Here is a 21,252-nt window from a genome sequence, read left to right as displayed (position 1 = left end):
GCTGTGTGTCCTATACCCTGCTGTGAGACTCATGATGTGCCCCATGTTCTGCTGTGTGCCCCATGATGCTATCAAGGTTCTGCTGTGTGCCCCCTGATGTGCCCCATGTTCTGCTGTGTGCTCCATGATGTGCCCTGCTCCCCATCCCCCCTCGTATTGTCTCCTGACCTCCTGTGCTCTGCCCTGCTGTCCTCAGTACTCTGCTTATCTCAAGTTAAACCCAAAACTGAGCATCTGTGGGGGAAAAAAGCACAAGTTTCACATAAAATTGGTAAGTTCTAAGATTAGATTCTATTATTTAAAGTGGTTGTAAACTCTCATGTTTTTCACCTTAATGCATCCTATGCATTAGTGTGAAAAAACATGTCACTCAGCAACCCCCCCCCCCCATTTTACTCACCTGAGCCCGTTCGTCCCCATGCCAGAGACACGCTCTACCTCTCTGGCTGACAGCAGCGCAGCCATTGGCTCCCGCTGCTGTCAATCAAATCCAATAAGGCGGGGGAGGGGCTGAGTCGGGCATTCTGTGTCTATGGACACAAATGCTGGACACGGGAGCGAGCCCGCAAGGTAACCCCCAGGGAGAGCGCTTCTCCTAGGTGGTTTCCCAATGCGGGGAGGAGCCGCAAGCGACGTTGGGGGACCCCAAAAGAGGATGTTTGGGGCCACTCTGTTCAAAACTCTGTTCAAAACTAACTGCACAGTGGAGGTAAGTATATGTTTGCTATTTTATTATTTTTTAAAACAAGGGTTAACAACCCCTTTAATGCTATTTTTTAAAATGTTTTTATGTCACAGCTCGCTGATCATGCTGGCACACCTAAATTGTTAGCCCCACTCCTGAACCCCCAATGATTGCCTTAACCATACCCCAGTTCATTTTTAGTATTTTTCCCATTATGGGTATGTGAGTGGGGCCTCATGTCTAAGTTTTTCCTAAGACCTCTCAAAGCCTAGAGCCGCCTCTGACACTGACCACCAGGGTAAGGGGCACACTGACCACCAGTGTATGGGGCATACTGACCACCAGGGTATAGGAGCACACTGATCACCAGGACAAAGGGGCACACTGACAACAAGGGTAAGGGGACAAACTGACCACCAGGGTATGGGGGCACACTGACCACCAGGGTAAGGGAGCACACTGACCACCAGGGTAAGGGAGCACACTGACCACCAGGGTAAGGGAGTACACTGACCACCAGGGTATGGGGGCACACTGACTACCAGGGTATGGGGGCACACTGACCACCAGGGTTAGGAGGCACACTGACCACCAGGGTATGAGGGCACACTGACCACCAGGGTATGGGGGCACACTGACCACCAGGGTATAGGGGCACACTGACCACCAGGGTATGGGGGCACACTGACCACCAGGGTATGGGGGCACACTGACTACCAGGGTATGGGGACACACTGACCACCAGGGTTAGGAGGCACACTGACCACCAGGGTATGAGGGCACACTGACCACCAGGGTATGGGGGCACACTGACCACCAGGGTATAGGGGCACACTGACCACCAGGGTATGGGGGCACACTGACCACCAGGGTATGGGGGCACACTGACTACCAGGGTAAGGGAGCACACTGACCACCAGGGTATGGGGGCACACTGACTACCAGGGTAAGGAGGCACACTGACCACCAGGGTATGAGGGCACACTGACCACCAGGGTATGGGGGCACACTGACCACCAGGGTATGAGGGCACACTGACCACCAGGGTATGGGGGCACACTGACCACCAGGGTATGGGGGCACACTGACCACCAGGGTAAGGGAGCACACTGACCACCAGGGTATGGGGGCACACTGACCACCAGGGTATGGGGGCACACTGACCACCAGGGTATGGGGGCACACTGACCACCAGGGTATGGGGGCACACTGACCACCAGGGTATGGGGGTACACTGACCACCAGGGTATGGGGGCACACTGACCACCAGGGTATGGGGAACACGGACCACCAGGGTATGGGGGAACACTGACCACCAGGGTATGGGGGAACACACTGACCACCAGGGTAAGGGGGAACACTGACTACCAGCATTAGAGCAGCATATTTAGCTAGAATTTGTAACTTGCAAAGCTTCTACCCTCAAGCACATGTAAAACTTGAGAGGCAATACAATATATTATATAAAAGCAACTATTTAGTTTTATGTTAGACATTTTAGAAAGGAATTTTTGCTTCTTTGTATCAGAAAAACAAATTTTATATTTACAATTTGTTTTTATATTTCTACGCTGAGCTACTTACATATCCTGCTTAGAGATAACCCAGCTTCCCGGCTATTATAGAGAATAAGAGAGAAGAGTATTGTGGTATAGACACCTAGAGATATTGTACAGTACATGGTCATATCCAACATTCAGAGCTCAGTTATGTTATAAATAATGTTTTCATTGATGTGATATAATGAAAAACATCTTGAACTGCGGTATAAACATCATATAAAATATATAATTCTGTCTTAAGCTGTAAAATGGGTGATAACTTGTGGAAATTGTTGTATTTTTGTTTAGCATTTGTCATTTTCCTACTAGGTATCCAATGATAGAATATTAGATTTTCATATTTTGTAACCACCCAAATCAGCAGCCAATGGAAATGTACCAACCATAAAACTTCTGTGCAATGGCTGAAAGAACTCCGAGCCTCCATATTGTCTGTACTCTTCTCCATATCTGTGAAAATAAAACCTTCTTATCTCATGAAGAGAAGAATCCGGTCTTTGTAATTTGTAATTTGATAAAATCCACTCTTCAGCTCAGACATTTTATACAATATATTATATAAAAGCAACCATTTAGTTTTATGGTAGACATTTTAGAAAGGGACTTTTGCTTCTTTGTATCAGAAAGACAAATTATATATTTACAAATTGTTTTTTTTAGGGCTGTGGAAATTAAAAATTAATTCCTTGATTCATTTTTTTGATCAAAAGAATTTTGATCGGTACTCACCTCTCCGCAGGCTTCAGGGAGTTCCGTCGGAGATCCTGTGACATCACGGACATCGACGTCACCGGACTCCTCCCCCCTTCCCCAAGTTCCTCTGTCTGCAAACAAAGGGAAGGGGGGGAGTCCGGTGACATTGAAGTTCTGATTGAACGTAACACGTACAGGGGAGGAGCTATACATGACATCACCCGCTGCTGCCCTACGGAACAAGTATGATTGCCGGCTGTGTTTTTATCATCTTCATGTGAGTGGTTTGTGTTTTGAACACAAAAATTAAATCTTATACTTAAGCGGTGAGCACTGAGATCTTTTCTTTCTACCCATGACCTGGCGTTCTTGCTGAGATCTAAGGAGACGTGAGAGAAATTTATGGTCCGTGTTAACCCTTTTGATACCCAGAGAGAGAGAGAATGTAGGGAGGTGGGCGAACACTGAATAATGAAGTCAGCTGACCAGCTTCATTTTGAACGTGACTCAAGGTAGACAGGACTAGCGAAGAAAGTGAATGTTGCCGCTCCATCGGCGCCTCGTGAGACCCGTCGCCTGGTATGGATTTAAAGGGGATCCCCTACGCCGAAAAAATGGCGCGGGGGTCCCCCCAAGTTCATAGCAGACCCTTATCCGAGCACGCAGCCTGACTGGTCAGGAAAAAGGGTGGGGCGAGCGAGCACCCCCCCTGAACCGTACCAGGCCGCGTGCCCTTAACAAAGGGGGTGCTTTGGGGAAGGGGGGCCCTGCGGCCCCCCACCCCAAAGCACCTTGTCCCCATGTTGATGGGACTGTGACAGTGGCTGCGACGAAGGAGAAAGCCGGGCTCCTCCGCTAGTAAAAGAGCTAGCGGTAAAAGTGCAGAAGATAGCGGAGGAGCCCGGCGAGAAGACCCTCGAAGTCAGAAGAAGACCCCTCCGATCTGTCTAATAAAGTACTTTAAAAACCTGTGTTGTGTTTTTTTATTAACACTTTTTCCCCCAGGTGAATGGGTAGGGGTACCATGAACTCCATACTCATTCCCATAGGGTGAGGGGCCGGAGTCCGGGGGCCCCCTTATTAAAGGAGGCTCCCGGATTCTGATAAGCCCCCGCCCACAGACCCGACAACCAATGGTCAGGGTTGTCGGGAAGGGGGCCTTTGTCCTCATCACCATTTGGACTAGGTGCTTTGGGGGCCTCCCTTCCCCAAAGCACCCCCCATGTTGAGGGCACGCGGCCTGATATGGTTCAGGAGGGGGGGTGCTTGCTCGTCCTCAGCCCCTTTCCTGACCGGCCAGGCTGTGTGCTCGGATAAGGGTCTGCTTATGGACTTTGGGGGGACCCCCACGCCATTTTTTCGGCATAGGGTTTCCCCTTTAAATCCATACCAGGCGAAGGGGCTCGCGAGGTGTCAATCTCACCGATGGAGGCGGCGACATTCAGTTCCTTTGCTAGTCCCGTCTATAGAATATTTAAAAAAAAGACGCAATTACTTTGCTGAGTAATTACTTTTCCAATGTAGTAACCGAGTTACTAACACAATTACTTTTTGGGAGAAGTAATTTGTAACTTAACTAATTACTTTTTTAAAGTAAGATGACACTTAACACTGGTTGCAATAAACTAAAACCAGGCCATGGCCACATGTTGACTACAACAAAATGGCAGACGAAAACTTGGCCACATGGTGACTACAATAAAATGGCCGATGATCATCGGACCACATGGTGACTACAATAAAATGGCCGATGACCATCGGACCACATGGTGACTTTAACACATGAAATGCAGTTGCTGATGCCAATTGATAACACTGAGCACTCCAGGGGCATGCAATGCATAGAAATACCGGAGGAACACTGTACTTTATAATTGGAGTCCACATTGCTACATCCTCCCCCTACTTGAAAGTCTTTGGTCCTTAAAGACAGATCACAACCTATGGGATCACTTTACTGTATTATAAACTGAATACTTTATCATCTAATAAACTAGGAGTGGTAACAGCTAACAACTGACCCAACGAGGGATCTTCGAACAGCAAATTATATACATCTTCAGGTAAAGTTATATTAATTTTTATGACAAGTTAGTAACAAGTTAGTGACCCCCCAGTCCACATTGCTACACAGTAATCTGCCCTGTGCAAATGAAACAAAAAAGGTGCTGGCACAAGTCAGTCAGTGAGCAGTATGTAACGTCAGTCAGTGAGTGGTATGTATGTCAGTCAGTGAGCGGTACGTAAAGCCAGTCAGTGAGCGGTGTGTAGAGACAGTCAGTGAGCAGTGTGTAGCGTCAGTCAGTGCACGGTGTGTAGCATCAGTCAGTGCACGGTGTGTAGCATCAGTCAGTGTGCGGTATGTAGCGTCAGTCAGTGAGCGGTGTGTAGCGTCAGTCAATGCGCGGTATGTAGCGTCAGTCAGTGCGCGGTATGTAGCGCCAGTCAGTGCGCGGTATGTAGCGTCCGTCAGTGAGCGGTATGTAGCGCCAGTCAGTGAGCGGTATGTAGCGTCAGTGAGCGATGGGTAGTGTCAGTCAGTGAGCGGTATGTAACATCAGTCAGTGAGCGGTATGTATGTCAGTCAGTCAGTGAGCGGTATGTAACATCAGTCAGTGAGTGGTATGTAACATCAGTCAGTGAGCGATATGTATTGTCAGTCAGTGAGCACTATGTATTGTCAGTCAGTGAGCAGTATGTATGTGAGTCAGTGAGCGGTATGTAACATCAGTCAGTGAGCAGTATGTATGTGAGTCAGTGAGCGGTATGTAACATCAGTCAGTGAGCGATATGTCACATCAGTCAGTGAGTGGTATGTAAAATCAGTCAGTGAGCGATATGTATTGTCAGTCAGTGAGCACTATGTATTGTCAGTCAGTGAGCGGTACGTAACGTCAGTCAGTGAGCGGTATGTATGTGAGTCAGTGAGCGGTATGTAACATCAGTCAGTGAGCGGTATGTATGTCAGTTACTTAGAGGTATGTAATGCCAGTCAGTGAGCGGTATGTAACATCAGTCAGTGAGCGGTATGTATGTCAGTCAGCGAGCGCTATGTAACGTCAGTCAGTGAGTGTTATGTAACGTCAGTCAGTGAGTGTTATGTAACGTCAGTCAGTGAGCGGTATGTAACATCAGACAGTGAGCGGTATGTAACGTCAGTCAGTGAGCGGTATGTAACGTCAATCAGTGAGCGGTATGTATGTCAGTCAGTCAGTGAGCGGTATGTAGTGTCTGTCAGTAAGAGGTATATAACGTCAGTCAGTGAGCGGTATGTAGTGTCTGTCAGTGAGCGGTATATATCGTCAGTCAGTGAGTGGTATGTATCGTCAGTCAGTGAGTGGTATGTATCGTCAGTCAGTGAGTGGTATGTATCGTCAGTCAGTGAGTGGTATGTATCGTCAGTCTGTGAGTGGTATGTAACGTCAGTCAGTGAGCGGTATGTATGTCAGTCAGTGAGTGGTATGAAAGTCAGTCAGTGAGCGGTATGTAACGTCAGTCAGTGAGCGGTATGTATGTCAGTCAGTTAGCGGTATGTAACGTCAGTGAGTGGTATGTTGTCAGTCAGTGAGTGTTATGTATGTCAGTCAGTCAGTGAGCGGTATGTAACGTCAGTCAGTGAGCGGTATGTATGTCAGTCAGTAAGCGGTATGTAACGTCAGTCAGTGAGCGGTATGTAACGTCAGTCAGTGAGCGGAATGTAACGTCAGTCAGTGAGCGGTATGTATGTCAGTCAGTGAGCGGTATGTAACGTCAGTCAGTGAGCAGTATGTAACGTCAGTCAGTGAGCGGTATGTAATGTCAGTCAGTGTGCGGTATGTATGTCAGTCAGTCAGCGAACGGTATGTAACGTCAGCCAGTGAGCGGTATGTATGTCAGTCAGTGAGCGGTATGTAGTGTCTGTCAGTGAGTGGTATGTAAGTCAGTTAGTGAGCGGTATGTAACGTCAGTCAGTGAGGGGTATGAATGTCAGTCAGTTAGCGGTATGTAACGTCAGTCAGTGAGCGGTATGTATGTCAGTCAGTGAGCAGTATGTATGTCAGTCAGTAAGCGGTATGTAATGCCAGTCAGTGAGCGGTATGTAACGTCAGTCAATGAGCGGTATGTAACGTCAGTCAGTGAGCGGTATGTATGTCAGTCAGTGAGCGGTATGTAACGTCAGTCAGTGAGTGGTATGTAATGTCAGTCAGTCAGCGAACGGTATGTAACGTCAGTCAGTGAGCGGTATGTATGTCAGTCAGTGAGCGGTATGTAGTGTCAGTCAGTGAGTGGTATGTAAGTCAATTAGTGAGCGGTATGTAACGTCAGTCAGTGAGGGGTATGTATGTCAGTCAGTTAGTGGTATGTAACGTCAGTCAGTGAGCAGTATGTAACGTCAGTCAGTGAGCGGTATGTAATGTCAGTCAGTGTGCGGTATGTATGTCAGTCAGTCAGCGAACGGTATGTAACGTCAGTCAGTGAGCGGTATGTATGTCAGTCAGTGAGCGGTATGTAGTGTCTGTCAGTGAGTGGTATGTAAGTCAGTTAGTGAGCGGTATGTAACGTCAGTCAGTGAGGGGTATGTATGTCAGTCAGTTAGCGGTATGTAACGTCAGTCAGTCAGTGAGCGGTATGTAACGTCATTTAGTGAGTGGTATGTATGTCAGTCAGTGAGCGGTATGTATGTCAGTCAGTAAGCGGTATGTAACGCCAGTCAGTGAGCGGTATGTAACGTCAGTCAATGAGCGGTATGTAACGTCAGTCAGTGAGCGGTATGTATGTCAGTCAGTGAGCGGTATGTAACGTCAGTCAGTGAGCGGTATGTAATGTCAGTCAGTCAGCGAACGGTATGTAACGTCAGTCAGTGAGCGGTATGTATGTCAGTCAGTGAGCGGTATGTAGTGTCAGTCAGTGAGCGGTATGTAGTGTCAGTCAGTGAGCGGTATGTAGTGTCAGTCAGTGAGTGGTATGTAAGTCAATTAGTGAGCGGTATGTAACGTCAGTCAGTGAGGGGTATGTATGTCAGTCAGTTAGCGGTATGTAACGTCAGTCAGTCAGTGAGCGGTATGTAACGTCAGTCAGTGAGCGGTATGTAGTGTCTGTCAGTAAGCGGTATATAATGTCAGTCAGTGAGTGGTATATAACGTCAGTCAGTGAGCGGTATGTATGTCAGTCAGTGAGTGGTATGTAAGTCAGTTAGTGAGCGGTATGTAACGTCAGTCAGTGAGCGGTATGTATGTCAGTCAGTTCGCGGTATGTAATGTCAGTGAGTGGTATGTTGTCAGTCAGTGAGTGTTATGTATGTCAGTCAGTCAGTCAGTGAGCGGTATGTAACGTCAGTCAGTGAGAGGTATGTAACGTCAGTCAGTGAGTGGTATGTATGTCAGTCAGTGAGCGGTATGTAACGTCAGTCAGTGAGCGGTATGTAACGTCAGTCAGTGTGCGGTATGTATGACAGTCAGTCAGCGAGCGGTATGTAACGTCAGTCAGCGAGCGGTATGTAACGTCAGTCAGTGAGCGGTATTTATGTCAGTCAGTGAGCGGTATGTAGTGTCAGTCAGTGAGCGGTATGTAGTGTCAGTCAGTGAGTGGTATGTAGTGTCAGTCAGTGAGTGGTATGTAAGTCAGTTAGTGAGCGGTATGTAACGTCAGTCAGTGAGCGGTATGTATGTCAGTCAGTTAGCGGTATGTAACGTCAGTCAGTGAGCGGTATGTATGTCAGTCAGTGAGCGGTATGTAGTGTCAGTCAGTGAGTGGTATGTAAGTCAGTTAGTGAGCGGTATGTAACGTCAGTCAGTGAGCGGTATGTATGTCAGTCAGTGAGCGGTATGTAACGTCAGTCAGTGAGCGGTATGTAGTGTCTGTCAGTAAGCGGTATATAACGTCAGTCAGTGAGCGGTATGTAGTGTCAGTCAGTGAGTGGTATATAACGTCAGTCAGTGAGCGGTATGTATGTCAGTCAGTGAGCGGTATGTAACGTCAGTCAGTGAGTGGTATGTAAGTCAGTTAGTGAGCGGTATGTAACGTCAGTCAGTGAGTGGTATGTTGTCAGTCAGTGAGCGGTATGTAGTGTAAGTCAGTGAGCGGTATGTATGTCAGTCAGTCAGCGAGCGGTATGTAACGTCAGTCAGTGTGCGGTATGTATGTCAGTTAGTCAGCGAGCGGTATGTAACGTCAGTCAGTGAGCGGTATGTAACGTCAGTCAGTGAGCGGTATGTATGTCAGTCAGTGAGCGGTATGTATGTCAGTCAGTTAGCGGTATGTATGCCAGTCAGTGAGCGGTATGTATGCCAGTCAGTGAGCGGTATGTAGTGTCAGTCAGTGAGTGGTATGTAAGTCAGTTAGTGAGCGGTATGTATGCCAGTCAGTGAGCGGTATATAGTGTCAGTCAGTGAGTGGTATGTAAGTCAGTTAGTGAGCGGTATGTAACGTCAGTCAGTGAGGGGTATGTATGTCAGTCAGTTAGCGGTATGTAACGTCAGTGAGTGGTATGTTGTCAGTCAGTGAGGGTTATGTATGTCAGTCAGTCAGTGAGCGGTATGTAACGTCAGTCAGTGAGCGGTATGTATGTGAGTCAGTGAGCGGTATGTAACATCAGTCAGTGAGCGGTATGTATGTCAGTTAGTTAGAGGTATGTAACGTCAGTCAGTGAGCGGTATGTAACATCAGTCAGTGAGCGGTATGTATGTCAGTCAGCGAGCGGTATGTAACGTCAGTCAGTGAGTGTTATGTAACGTCAGTCAGTGAGCGGTATGTAACATCAGACAGTGAGCGGTATGTAACGTCAGTCAGTGAGCGGTATGTAACGTCAATCAGTGAGCGGTATGTATGTCAGTCAGTCAGTGAGCGGTATGTATGTCAGTCAGTCAGTGAGCGGTATGTAGTGTCTGTCAGTAAGAGGTATATAACGTCAGTCAGTGAGCGGTATGTAGTGTCTGTCAGTGAGCGGTATATATCGTCAGTCAGTGAGTGGTATGTATCGTCAGTCTGTGAGTGGTATGTATGTCAGTCAGTGAGTGGTATGTAACGTCAGTCAGTGAGCGGTATGTATGTCAGTCAGTGAGTGGTATGAAAGTCAGTTAGTGAGCGGTATGTAACGTCAGTCAGTGAGCGGTATGTATGTCAGTCAGTTAGCGGTATGTAACGTCAGTGAGTGGTATGTTGTCAGTCAGTGAGTGTTATGTATGTCAGTCAGTCAGTGAGCGGTATGTAACGTCAGTCAGTGAGCGGTATGTATGTCAGTCAGTAAGCGGTATGTAACGTCAGTCAGTGAGCGGTATGTAACGTCAGTCAGTGAGCGGTATGTAACGTCAGTCAGTGAGCGGAATGTAACGTCAGTCAGTGAGCGGTATGTAACGTCAGTCAGTGAGGGGTATGTATGTCAGTCAGTTAGCGGTATGTAACGTCAGTCAGTGAGCGGAATGTAACGTCAGTCAGTGAGCGGTATGTATGTCAGTTAATGAGCGGTATGTAACGTCAGTCAGTGAGGGGTATGTATGTCAGTCAGTTAGCGGTATGTAACGTCAGTCAGTCAGTGAGCGGTATGTAACGTCAGCCAGTGAGCGGTATGTATGTCAGTCAGTGAGCGGTATGTATGTCAGTCAGTAAGCGGTATGTAACGCCAGTCAGTGAGCGGTATGTAACGTCAGTCAATGAGCGGTATGTAACGTCAGTCAGTGAGCGGTATGTATGTCAGTCAGTGAGCGGTATGTAACGTCAGTCAGTGAGCGGTATGTAACGTCAGTCAGTGAGCGGTATGTAATGTCAGTCAGTCAGCGAACGGTATGTAACGTCAGTCAGTGAGCGGTATGTAGTGTCAGTCAGTGAGCAGTATGTAGTGTCAGTCAGTGAGTGGTATGTAAGTCAATTAGTGAGCGGTATGTAACGTCAGTCAGTGAGGGGTATGTATGTCAGTCAGTGAGCGGTATGTAACGTCAGTCAGTGAGCAGTATGTAACGTCAGTCAGTGAGCGGTATGTAATGTCAGTCAGTGTGCGGTATGTATGTCAGTCAGTCAGCGAACGGTATGTAACGTCAGTCAGTGAGCGGTATGTAGTGTCAGTCAGTGAGCGGTATGTAGTGTCAGTCAGTGAGCGGTATGTATGTCAGTCAGTGAGCGGTATGTAGTGTCTGTCAGTGAGGGGTATGTATGTCAGTCAGTTAGCGGTATGTAACGTCAGTCAGTCAGTGAGCGGTATGTAACGTCAGTCAGTGAGCGGTATGTATGTCAGTCAGTGAGCGGTATGTATGTCAGTCAGTAAGCGGTATGTAACGCCAGTCAGTGAGCGGTATGTAACGTCAGTCAATGAGCGGTATGTAACGTCAGTCAGTGAGCGGTATGTATGTCAGTCAGTGAGCGGTATGTAATGTCAGTCAGTCAGCGAACGGTATGTAACGTCAGTCAGTGAGCGGTATGTATGTCAGTCAGTGAGCGGTATGTAGTGTCAGTCAGTGAGTGGTATGTAAGTCAATTAGTGAGCGGTATGTAACGTCAGTCAGTGAGGGGTATGTATGTCAGTCAGTTAGCGGTATGTAACGTCAGTCAGTCAGTGAGCGGTATGTAACGTCAGTCAGTGAGCGGTATGTAGTGTCTGTCAGTAAGCGGTATATAATGTCAGTCAGTGAGTGGTATATAACGTCAGTCAGTGAGCGGTATGTAAGTCAGTTAGTGAGCGGTATGTAACGTCAGTTAGTGAGCGGTATGTAACGTCAGTCAGTGAGCGGTATGTATGTCAGTCAGTTCGCGGTATGTAATGTCAGTGAGTGTTATGTATGTCAGTCAGTCAGTGAGCGGTATGTAACGTCAGTCAGTGAGAGGTATGTAACGTCAGTCAGTGAGTGGTATGTAACGTCAGTCAGTGAGTGGTATGTAACGTCAGTCAGTGAGTGGTATGTAACGTCAGTCAGTGAGCGGTATGTAACGTCAGTCAGTGAGTGGTATTTATGTCAGTCAGTGAGCGGTATGTATGTCAGTCAGTGAGCGGTATGTAGTGTCAGTCAGTGAGTGGTATGTAGTGTCAGTCAGTGAGTGGTATGTAAGTCAGTTAGTGAGCGGTATGTAACGTCAGTCAGTGAGCGGTATGTATGTCAGTCAGTTAGCGGTATGTAACGTCAGTCAGTCAGTGAGCGGTATGTAACGTCAGTCAGTGAGCGGTATGTAACATCAGTCAGTGAGCGGTATGTATGTCAGTCAGTCAGTGAGCGGTATGTAACATCAGTCAGTGAGTGGTATGTAACATCAGTCAGTGAGCGATATGTATTGTCAGTCAGTGAGCACTATGTATTGTCAGTCAGTGAGCAGTATGTATGTGAGTCAGTGAGCGGTATGTAACATCAGTCAGTGAGCGGTATGTATGTCAGTCAGTCAGTGAGCAGTATGTATGTGAGTCAGTGAGCGGTATGTAACATCAGTCAGTGAGCAGTATGTATGTGAGTCAGTGAGCGGTATGTAACATCAGTCAGTGAGCGGTATGTAACATCAGTCAGTGAGCAGTATGTATGTGAGTCAGTGAGCGGTATGTAACATCAGTCAGTGAGCGGTATGTATGTCAGTCAGTCAGTGAGCAGTATGTATGTGAGTCAGTGAGCGGTATGTAACATCAGTCAGTGAGTGGTATGTAAAATCAGTCAGTGAGCGATATGTATTGTCAGTCAGTGAGCACTATGTATTGTCAGTCAGTGAGCGGTACGTAACGTCAGTCAGTGAGCGGTACGTAACGTCAGTCAGTGAGCGGTATGTATGTGAGTCAGTGAGCGGTATGTAACATCAGTCAGTGAGCGGTATGTATGTCAGTTAGTTAGAGGTATGTAACGTCAGTCAGTGAGCGGTATGTAACATCAGTCAGTGAGCGGTGTGTATGTCAGTCAGCGAGCGGTATGTAACGTCAGTCAGTGAGTGTTATGTAACGTCAGTCAGTGAGTGTTATGTAACGTCAGTCAGTGAGTGTTATGTAACGTCAGTCAGTGAGCGGTATGTAACGTCAGTCAGTGAGCGGTATGTAACGTCAATCAGTGAGCGGTATGTATGTCAGTCAGTCAGTGAGCGGTATGTATGTCAGTCAGTCAGTGAGCGGTATGTAGTGTCTGTCAGTGAGCGGTATATATCGTCAGTCAGTGAGTGGTATGTATCGTCAGTCTGTGAGTGGTATGTAACGTCAGTCAGTGAGCGGTATGTATGTCAGTCAGTGAGTGGTATGAAAGTCAGTTAGTGAGCGGTATGTAACGTCAGTCAGTGAGCGGTATGTTGTCAGTCAGTGAGTGTTATGTATGTCAGTCAGTCAGTGAGTGGTATGTAACGTCAGTCAGTGAGCGGTATGTATGTCAGTCAGTAAGCGGTATGTAACGTCAGTCAGTGAGCGGTATGTAACGTCAGTCAGTGAGCGGTATGTAACGTCAGTCAGTGAGCGGTATGTATGTCAGTCAGTGAGCGGTATGTATGTCAGTCAGTGAGCGGTATGTAACGTCAGTCAGTGAGCAGTATGTAACGTCAGTCAGTGAGCGGTATGTAACATCAGTCAGTGAGCGGTATGTAACATCAGTCAGTGAGCGGTGTGTATGTCAGTCAGCGAGCGGTATGTAACGTCAGTCAGTGAGTGTTATGTAACGTCAGTCAGTGAGTGTTATGTAACGTCAGTCAGTGAGCGGTATGTAACGTCAGTCAGTGAGCGGTATGTAACGTCAATCAGTGAGCGGTATGTATGTCAGTCAGTCAGTGAGCGGTATGTAGTGTCTGTCAGTGAGCGGTATATATCGTCAGTCAGTGAGCGGTATGTATCGTCAGTCAGTGAGTGGTATGTAACGTCAGTCAGTGAGTGGTATGTAACGTCAGTCAGTGAGTGGTATGTAACGTCAGTCAGTGAGCGGTATGTATGTCAGTCAGTGAGTGGTATGAAAGTCAGTTAGTGAGCGGTATGTAACGTCAGTCAGTGAGCGGTATGTTGTCAGTCAGTGAGTGTTATGTATGTCAGTCAGTCAGTGAGCGGTATGTAACGTCAGTCAGTGAGCGGTATGTATGTCAGTCAGTAAGCGGTATGTAACGTCAGTCAGTGAGCGGTATGTAACGTCAGTCAGTGAGCGGAATGTAACGTCAGTCAGTGAGCGGTATGTATGTCAGTCAGTGAGCGGTATGTATGTCAGTCAGTGAGCGGTATGTAACGTCAGTCAGTGAGCAGTATGTAACGTCAGTCAGTGAGCGGTATGTAATGTCAGTCAGTGTGCGGTATGTATGTCAGTCAGTCAGCGAACGGTATGTAACGTCAGTCAGTGAGCGGTATGTATGTCAGTCAGTGAGCGGTATGTAGTGTCAGTCAGTGAGCGGTATGTATGTCAGTCAGTGAGCGGTATGTAGTGTCTGTCAGTGAGTGGTATGTAAGTCAGTTAGTGAGCGGTATGTAACGTCAGTCAGTGAGGGGTATGTATGTCAGTCAGTGAGCGGTATGTAACGTCAGTCAGTGAGCGGTATGTATGTCAGTCAGTGAGCGGAATGTATGTCAGTCAGTAAGCGGTATGTAACGCCAGTCAGTGAGCGGTATGTAACGTCAGTCAATGAGCGGTATGTAACGTCAGTCAGTGAGCGGTATGTATGTCAGTCAGTGAGCGGTATGTAACGTCAGTCAGTGAGCGGTATGTAATGTCAGTCAGTCAGCGAACGGTATGTAACGTCAGTCAGCGAACGGTATGTAACGTCAGTCAGTGAGCGGTATGTATGTCAGTCAGTGAGCGGTATGTAGTGTCAGTCAGTGAGCGGTATGTAGTGTCAGTCAGTGAGTGGTATGTAAGTCAATTAGTGAGCGGTATGTAACATCAGTCAGTGAGGGGTATGTATGTCAGTCAGTTAGCGGTATGTAACGTCAGTCAGTGAGCAGTATGTAACGTCAGTCAGTGAGCGGTATGTAATGTCAGTCAGTGTGCGGTATGTATGTCAGTCAGTCAGCGAACGGTATGTAACGTCAGTCAGTGAGCGGTATGTATGTCAGTCAGTGAGCGGTATGTAGTGTCAGTCAGTGAGCGGTATGTATGTCAGTCAGTGAGCGGTATGTAGTGTCTGTCAGTGAGTGGTATGTAAGTCAGTTAGTGAGCGGTATGTAACGTCAGTCAGTGAGGGGTATGTATGTCAGTCAGTTAGCGGTATGTAACGTCAGTCAGTCAGTGAGCGGTATGTAACGTCAGTCAGTGAGCGGTATGTATGTCAGTCAGTGAGCGGTATGTATGTCAGTCAGTAAGCGGTATGTAACGCCAGTCAGTGAGCGGTATGTAACGTCAGTCAATGAGCGGTATGTATGTCAGTCAGTGAGCGGTATGTAGTGTCAGTCAGTGAGCGGTATGTAGTGTCAGTCAGTGAGTGGTATGTAAGTCAATTAGTGAGCGGTATGTAACGTCAGTCAGTGAGGGGTATGTATGTCAGTCAGTTAGCGGTATGTAACGTCAGTCAGTCAGTGAGCGGTATGTAACGTCAGTCAGTGAGCGGTATGTAGTGTCTGTCAGTAAGCGGTATATAATGTCAGTCAGTGAGCGGTATATAATGTCAGTCAGTGAGCGGTATGTATGTCAGTCAGTGAGTGGTATGTAAGTCAGTTAGTGAGCGGTATGTAACGTCAGTCAGTGAGCGGTATGTATGTCAGTCAGTTCGCGGTATGTAATGTCAGTGAGTGGTATGTTGTCAGTCAGTGAGTGTTATGTATGTCAGTCAGTCAGTGTGCGGTATGTAACGTCAGTCAGTGAGAGGTATGTAACGTCAGTCAGTGAGTGGTATGTATGTCAGTCAGTGAGCGGTATGTAACGTCAGTCAGTGAGCGGTATGTAACGTCAGTCAGTGTGCGGTATGTATGACAGTCAGTCAGCAAGCGGTATGTAACGTCAGTCAGCGAGCGGTATGTAACGTCAGTCAGTGAGCGGTATTTATGTCAGTCAGTGAGCGGAATGTAGTGTCAGTCAGTGAGCGGTATGTAGTGTCAGTCAGTGAGTGGTATGTAGTGTCAGTCAGTGAGTGGTATGTAAGTCAGTTAGTGAGCGGTATGTAACGTCAGTCAGTGAGCGGTATGTATGTCAGTCAGGTAGCGGTATGTAACGTCAGTCAGTGAGCGGTATGTATGTCAGTCAGTGAGCGGTATGTAGTGTCAGTCAGTGAGTGGTATGTAAGTCAGTTAGTGAGCGGTATGTAACGTCAGTCAGTGAGCGGTATGTATGTCAGTCAGTGAGCGGTATGTAACGTCAGTCAGTGAGCGGTATGTAGTGTCTGTCAGTAAGCGGTATATAACGTCAGTCAGTGAGCGGTATGTAGTGTCAGTCAGTGAGTGGTATATAACGTCAGTCAGTGAGCGGTATGTATGTCAGTCAGTGAGCGGTATGTAACGTCAGTCAGTGAGTGGTATGTAAGTCAGTTAGTGAGCGGTATGTAACGTCAGTCAGTGAGTGGTATGTTGTCAGTCAGTGAGCGGTATGTAGTGTAAGTCAGTGAGCGGTATGTATGTCAGTCAGTCAGCGAGCGGTATGTAACGTCAGTCAGTGTGCGGTATGTATGTCAGTTAGTCAGCGAGCGGTATGTAACGTCAGTCAGTGAGCGGTATGTAACGTCAGTCAGTGAGCGGTATGTATGTCAGTCAGTGAGCGGTATGTATGTCAGTCAGTTAGCGGTATGTATGCCAGTCAGTGAGCGGTATGTATGCCAGTCAGTGAGCGGTATGTAGTGTCAGTCAGTGAGTGGTATGTAAGTCAGTTAGTGAGCGGTATGTATGCCAGTCAGTGAGCGGTATATAGTGTCAGTCAGTGAGTGGTATGTAAGTCAGTTAGTGAGCGGTATGTAACGTCAGTCAGTGAGGGGTATGTATGTCAGTCAGTTAGCGGTATGTAACGTCAGTGAGTGGTATGTTGTCAGTCAGTGAGTGTTATGTATGTCAGTCAGTCAGTGAGCGGTATGTAACGTCAGTCAGTGAGCGGTATGTATGTCAGTCAGTAAGCGGTATGTAACGTCAGTCAGTGAGCGGTATGTAACGTCAGTCAGTGAGCGGTATGTATGTGAGTCAGTGAGCGGTATGTAACATCAGTCAGTGAGCGGTATGTATGTCAGTCAGCGAGCGGTATGTAACGTCAGTCAGTGAGTGTTATGTAACGTCAGTCAGTGAGCGGTATGTAACATCAGACAGTGAGCGGTATGTAACGTCAGTCAGTGAGCGGTATGTAACGTCAATCAGTGAGCGGTATGTATGTCAGTCAGTCAGTGAGCGGTATGTATGTCAGTCAGTCAGTGAGCGGTATGTAGTGTCTGTCAGTAAGAGGTATATAACGTCAGTCAGTGAGCGGTATGTAGTGTCTGTCAGTGAGCGGTATATATCGTCAGTCAGTGAGTGGTATGTATCGTCAGTCTGTGAGTGGTATGTATGTCAGTCAGTGAGTGGTATGTAACGTCAGTCAGTGAGCGGTATGTATGTCAGTCAGTGAGTGGTATGAAAGTCAGTTAGTGAGCGGTATGTAACGTCAGTCAGTGAGCGGTATGTATGTCAGTCAGTTAGCGGTATGTAACGTCAGTGAGTGGTATGTTGTCAGTCAGTGAGTGTTATGTATGTCAGTCAGTCAGTGAGCGGTATGTAACGTCAGTCAGTGAGCGGTATGTATGTCAGTCAGTAAGCGGTATGTAACGTCAGTCAGTGAGCGGAATGTAATGTCAGTCAGTGAGCGGAATGTAACGTCAGTCAGTGAGCGGTATGTAACGTCAGTCAGTGAGGGGTATGTATGTCAGTCAGTTAGCGGTATGTAACGTCAGTCAGTGAGCGGAATGTAACGTCAGTCAGTGAGCGGTATGTATGTCAGTTAGTGAGCGGTATGTAACGTCAGTCAGTGAGGGGTATGTATGTCAGTCAGTTAGCGGTATGTAACGTCAGTCAGTCAGTGAGCGGTATGTAACATCAGTCAGTGAGCGGTATGTATGTCAGTCAGTGAGCGGTATGTATGTCAGTCAGTAAGCGGTATGTAACGCCAGTCAGTGAGCGGTATGTAACGTCAGTCAATGAGCGGTATGTAACGTCAGTCAGTGAGCGGTATGTATGTCAGTCAGTGAGCGGTATGTAACGTCAGTCAGTGAGCGGTATGTAACGTCAGTCAGTGAGCGGTATGTAATGTCAGTCAGTCAGTGAGCGGTATGTAACGTCAGTCAGTGAGCGGTATGTAGTGTCAGTCAGTGAGCGGTATGTAGTGTCAGTCAGTGAGTGGTATGTAAGTCAATTAGTGAGCGGTATGTAACGTCAGTCAGTGAGGGGTATGTATGTCAGTCAGTGAGCGGTATGTAACGTCAGTCAGTGAGCAGTATGTAACGTCAGTCAGTGAGCGGTATGTAATGTCAGTCAGTGTGCGGTATGTATGTCAGTCAGTCAGCGAACGGTATGTAACGTCAGTCAGTGAGCGGTATGTAGTGTCAGTCAGTGAGCGGTATGTAGTGTCAGTCAGTGAGCGGTATGTATGTCAGTCAGTGAGCGGTATGTAACGTCAGTCAGTCAGTGAGCGGTATGTAACGTCAGTCAGTGAGCGGTATGTATGTCAGTCAGTGAGCGGTATGTATGTCAGTCAGTAAGCGGTATGTAACGCCAGTCAGTGAGCGGTATGTAACGTCAGTCAATGAGCGGTATGTAACGTCAGTCAGTGAGCGGTATGTATGTCAGTCAGTGAGCGGTATGTAATGTCAGTCAGTCAGCGAACAGTATGTAACGTCAGTCAGTGAGCGGTATGTATGTCAGTCAGTGAGCGGTATGTAGTGTCAGTCAGTGAGTGGTATGTAAGTCAATTAGTGAGCGGTATGTAACGTCAGTCAGTGAGGGGTATGTATGTCAGTCAGTGAGCGGTATGTAACGTCAGTCAGTGAGCGGTATGTAGTGTCTGTCAGTAAGCGGTATATAATGTCAGTCAGTGAGTGGTATATAACGTCAGTCAGTGAGCGGTATGTAAGTCAGTTAGTGAGTGGTATGTAACGTCAGTCAGTGAGCGGTATGTATGTCAGTCAGTTCGCGGTATGTAATGTCAGTGAGTGTTATGTATGTCAGTCAGTCAGTGAGCGGTATGTAACGTCAGTCAGTGAGAGGTATGTAACGTTAGTCAGTGAGTGGTATGTAACGTCAGTCAGTGAGTGGTATGTAACGTCAGTCAGTGAGTGGTATGTAACGTCAGTCAGTGAGTGGTATGTAACGTCAGTCAGTGAGCGGTATGTAACGTCAGTCAGTGAGTGGTATTTATGTCAGTCAGTGAGCGGTATGTATGTCAGTCAGTGAGTGGTATGTAGTGTCAGTCAGTGAGTGGTATGTAAGTCAGTTAGTGAGCGGTATGTAACGTCAGTCAGTGAGCGGTATGTATGTCAGTCAGTTAGCGGTATGTAACGTCAGTCAGTCAGTGAGCGGTATGTAACGTCAGTCAGTGAGCGGTATGTAACATCAGTCAGTGAGCGGTATGTATGTCAGTCAGTCAGTGAGCGGTATGTAACATCAGTCAGTGAGTGGTATGTAACATCAGTCAGTGAGCGATATGTATTGTCAGTCAGTGAGCACTATGTATTGTCAGTCAGTGAGCAGTATGTATGTGAGTCAGTGAGCGGTATGTAACATCAGTCAGTGAGCGGTATGTATGTCAGTCAGTCAGTGAGCAGTATGTATGTGAGTCAGTGAGCGGTATGTAACATCAGTCAGTGAGTGGTATGTAAAATCAGTCAGTGAGCGATATGTATTGTCAGTCAGTGAGCACTATGTATTGTCAGTCAGTGAGCGGTACGTAACGTCAGTCAGTGAGCGGTACGTAACGTCAGTCAGTGAGCGGTATGTATGTGAGTCAGTGAGCGGTATGTAACATCAGTCAGTGAGCGGTATGTATGTCAGTTAGTTAGAGGTATGTAACATCAGTCAGTGAGCGGTGTGTATGTCAGTCAGCGAGCGGTATGTAACGTCAGTCAGTGAGTGTTATGTAACGTCAGTCAGTGAGTGTTATGTAACGTCAGTCAGTGAGTGTTATGTAACGTCAGACAGTGAGCGGTATGTAACGTCAGTCAGTGAGCGGTATGTAACATCAATCAGTGAGCGGTATGTATGTCAGTCAGTCAGTGAGCGGTATGTATGTCAGTCAGTCAGTGAGCGGTATGTAGTGTCTGTCAATGAGCGGTATATATCGTCAGTCAGTGAGTGGTATGTATCGTCAGTCTGTGAGTGGTATGTAACGTCAGTCAGTGAGTGGTATGTAACGTCAGTCAGTGAGCGGTATGTATGTCAGTCAGTGAGTGGTATGAAAGTCAGTTAGTGAGCGGTATGTAACGTCAGTCAGTGAGCGGTATGTTGTCAGTCAGTGAGTGTTATGTATGTCAGTCAGTCAGTGAGCGGTATGTAACGTCAGTCAGTGAGCGGTATGTATGTCAGTCAGTAAGCGGTATGTAACGTCAGTCAGTGAGCGGTATGTAACGTCAGTCAGTGAGCGGTATGTAACGTCAGTCAGTGAGCGGTATGTATGTCAGTCAGTGAGCGGTATGTATGTCAGTCAGTGAGCGGTATGTATGTCAGTCAGTGAGCGGTATGTAACGTCAGTCAGTGAGCAGTATGTAACGTCAGTCAGTGAGCGGTATGTAACATCAGTCAGTGAGCGGTGTGTATGTCAGTCAGCGAGCGGTATGTAGTGTCTGTCAATGAGCGGTATATATCGTCAGTCAGTGAGTGGTATGTATCGTCAGTCTGTGAGTGGTATGTAACGTCAGTCAGTGAGTGGTATGTAACGTCAGTCAGTGAGCGGTATGTATGTCAGTCAGTGAGTGGTATGAAAGTCAGTTAGTGAGCGGTATGTAACGTCAGTCAGTGAGCGGTATGTTGTCAGTCAGTGAGTGTTATGTATGTCAGTCAGTCAGTGAGCGGTATGTAACGTCAGTCAGTGAGCGGTATGTATGTCAGTCAGTAAGCGGTATGTAACGTCAGTCAGTGAGCGGTATGTATGTCAGTCAGTAAGCGGTATGTAACGTCAGTCAGTGAGCGGTATGTAACGTCAGTCAGTGAGCGGTATGTAACGTCAGTCAGTGAGCGGTATGTAACGTCAGTCAGTGAGCGGTATGTATGTCAGTCAGTGAGCGGTATGTAGTGTTAGTCAGTGAGTGGTATGTAAGTCAGTTAGTGAGCGGTATGTAACGTCAGTCAGTGAGCGGTATGTATGTCAGTCAGTTAGCGGTATGTAACGTCAGTCAGTCAGTGAGCGGTATGTAACGTCAGTCAGTGAGCGGTATGTAGTGTCTGTCAGTAAGCGGTATATAACGTCAGTCAGTGAGTGGTATGTAAGTCAGTTAGTGAGCGGTATGTAACGTCAGTCAGTGAGGGGTATGTTTGTCAGTCAG

This window comes from Lithobates pipiens, unplaced genomic scaffold (assembly GCF_037356315.1).
Source record: "Lithobates pipiens isolate NorthernLeopardFrog02 unplaced genomic scaffold, aLitPip1_a1.2 Scaffold_19, whole genome shotgun sequence".
NCBI lineage: Eukaryota > Metazoa > Chordata > Amphibia > Anura > Ranidae > Lithobates > Lithobates pipiens.
This window is presented reverse-complemented; position numbering follows the sequence as displayed.